Source organism: Anser cygnoides, chromosome Z (genome assembly GCF_040182565.1).
Source record: "Anser cygnoides isolate HZ-2024a breed goose chromosome Z, Taihu_goose_T2T_genome, whole genome shotgun sequence".
In the NCBI taxonomy this organism is placed as follows: Eukaryota; Metazoa; Chordata; class Aves; order Anseriformes; family Anatidae; genus Anser; species Anser cygnoides.
The window spans coordinates 5692988-5695831 of NC_089912.1; the positions used below are offsets into that span (position 1 = coordinate 5692988).

Here is a 2844-nt window from a genome sequence, read left to right on the forward strand (position 1 = left end):
GATGACTTTCATCAGAGGTGCAGGGTAGCTAGACGTAAAGTAGGAGCTCTCAGTAATTTTACAGCAGAATTACATGTCTCGTTGCTGCCTCAGGGATGTTCCAGGACAGGAGCAAGATGGAACTGAGCTCCAACACCGTTGTTTTGCACTGACACAGGCCAAAAATGTGATTCATATTTACCTTTGTATTGTGTTGGGAGGAGTGCCAGACTAGCATCTCTTCTAGTCCCATCCTTCCAGACTTCAGTATCCATTGACTTTTTGCTCAGTGCAGGAGAGAATGAACCCTTGCATTGTATGTCTGAGGATCCAAATTTACGCTGCCAACTTATTTTTTTTCTCTCTCTTGCTACAGGCAAACTTGGGCTAGCTGATCAATTCACAAAGTACTGTCCTTGTTCTATGTGTGTGCCAGGAAGAAGTACCTGATGCAGTAACTAACAGGTTTTTGCATTTCATATAATTTCCCTCCTGAATATAGTCTTGATCTTCTCTTTAAGCCTTCTGTGATTTCACATTTCCTGTTTTTGAGGACACAGAGGTAAGTGTGCATGGTGTTTTACTGTTGTAGTAGTGGTTGTTGTTTGTTTGTTTGTTTCCTGAAAAGAAGGTTGTCAATTCTGTGTGTACTTGAAAAACTACTTCTAATGCTGACTGTCAGGAAGGTGAAGAGAAGGACACCAGAAGGACACACAGAGGACGCGGCAGTGGCACGAGAAGATGGCGGCAGCCTTGGCGTGGCGCGGCCGCGCTGCAGCAGAGCAGTTTGCTGACTAGCTGTAACTTCCTCATACATGAGAACTTGTGCATTAGAACTCGAGTCCTGTGGAAGCAGCCACCTTCTAGGACATTTTTCAGTGACAGGAAGAAGTTTCATACTTCTCCGGCAGGACAAGCCTTCCACCTGCGCCCCTTCCATGTTTTGGTGGCTACAGGTGGGGGATATGCATGATACAGAAAATACGAGAGTTACAAGTTGGAACAGCTAGAGAAGAAGGGCATAGAGCTGCCTGTGAAGCTTGCAAGTGAGTGCGAGTTTGCTCTGTACAAATCGGTACCAACTCGACTGCTCTCACAAGCATGGGGTCACCTGAACCAGGTGGAGCTGCCTACATGGCTTCGGAAGCCTGTTTACAGCCTGTACATTCGGACATTCAGAGTAAACATGAAGGAGGCAGCTGTTGAAGATCTGCATCACTACAGAAACCTCAGTGAATTCTTTTGCAGGATGCTGAAACCACAAGCACGGCCAGTCTGCTGTTTGCACAGTGTGATTAGTCCCTCTGACGGAAAGATCCTTACTTTTGGACAAATAAAGAACTGTGAAGTGGAGCAAGTAAAAGGGGTTACTTATTCACTGGAATCTTTCTTGGGACCTCACATCAGCACAGAGGACTTGCATTTTAGTGAGGCCTCACCTGGTAACTCCTTTCAGCAACAGCTAGTCACAAAGGAGGGGAATGAGCTCTATCATTGTGTAATCTACCTTGGACCAGGGGACTACCACTGCTTCCACTTGCACCCACTGACTGGAGGGTGTCACACCGACATTATTTTCCAGGCTCTCTGATGTCTGTGAATCCTGGAGTTGCTCGCTGGATCAAGGAACTGTTCTGCCACAATGAACGGGTTGTCCTTGCAGGTGACCGGAAACGTGGCTTTTTCTCTCTAATGGCTGCAGGAGCAACAAACGTGGGCTCTATCTGCATCTACTTTGACCAGGACCTGCATACCAACAGTCTCTGTTACTCAAAAGGTTCCTACAATGACTTCAGCTTCATATCCAACAACAACAAGGAGGGAATACCCATGAGGAAAGGAGAACATTTAGGGGAATTTAATCTAGGCTCTAATATTGTACTCATCTTTGAGGCACCTAAGGACTTCAAATTCCACCTCAAAGCTGGACAGAAAATCCACTTTGGAGAAGCCCTGGGCTCTCTATAGAAACTCACGCAGCAAGAAGGTTTTATATACAAAGGGACTTTTATCACATCACAGAGAGTTTCACTTAACAAGCGTATATCACTCAGCAGGACCTGGGTGAGGAAAATGGAAGATGTCATTGCTATGTTCAACTTTGAGAGTATTTGGCCTATATTTACATATTGCTGCTGAATGCAGAAAGATAATTGAATGAACGTGTATGTATCAGGTACAGCTGCCTTTGAAGATGTTGACTACGGAGGTTTCTGTCCTACCCTGTGCCTGTAGTCTTTGATGTTCTCCCCCTCACTGTGCCACAGGATATCTTTGTTCACAGAGCTTAAAAATCCCTTTTAAGCCTTCCTAGACCATGCAGGTGCAATGGGGAAGGGTGGAAGTAGAGATTAGGTTTATTTAAAGGAACATTATTAAGTTGAGTCGGACCTTGTACCTTAGAGCTGCTGTATTTCTTTCAGACCTTGAGTAACAAATGTATTCTCATCTTTATTCTAAAACAATTCTCTGAAGTCTTTGTACAAAATACATGGAGAGCCATTAGCTAGTCCAGTTAAATGGACTATTATGGCTTCACAGTCCAAACTAAGCAAAATGCACAGACTGCATTAGTAATATAAATTATACATCCAATTTATTTCCTAACGTTAGACAACTTTAATTCTTTTACTTAACAATGTCCCTTGAAAAATGGACTTTGCATTGTATTTTAAACCTGCAACCACTGTGTCTACATTCCATACAATGAAACTGGTCATCGTGGAATTTTTTTAATATTAGCAGACAGATCCATATGTCCAATTCCTAATCCATGCTTTTATTTTGCTATTCCAGGCCTTAAAGATCTTGTTTGTATTTAAGAGAGAGTTCACCTCTTGAATTAAGGTTTGGAATACATAGAGG

At 43.3% G+C, this 2844-nt stretch overlaps 1 pseudogene; it reads left to right on the forward strand.

Moving 5' to 3' along the window:
- The first annotated feature begins 634 nt into the window (after nt 1-634).
- On the forward strand, nt 635-1954 carry LOC106048995 (phosphatidylserine decarboxylase proenzyme, mitochondrial pseudogene; annotated as a pseudogene).
- Nucleotides 1955-2844: the final 890 nt, after the last annotated feature.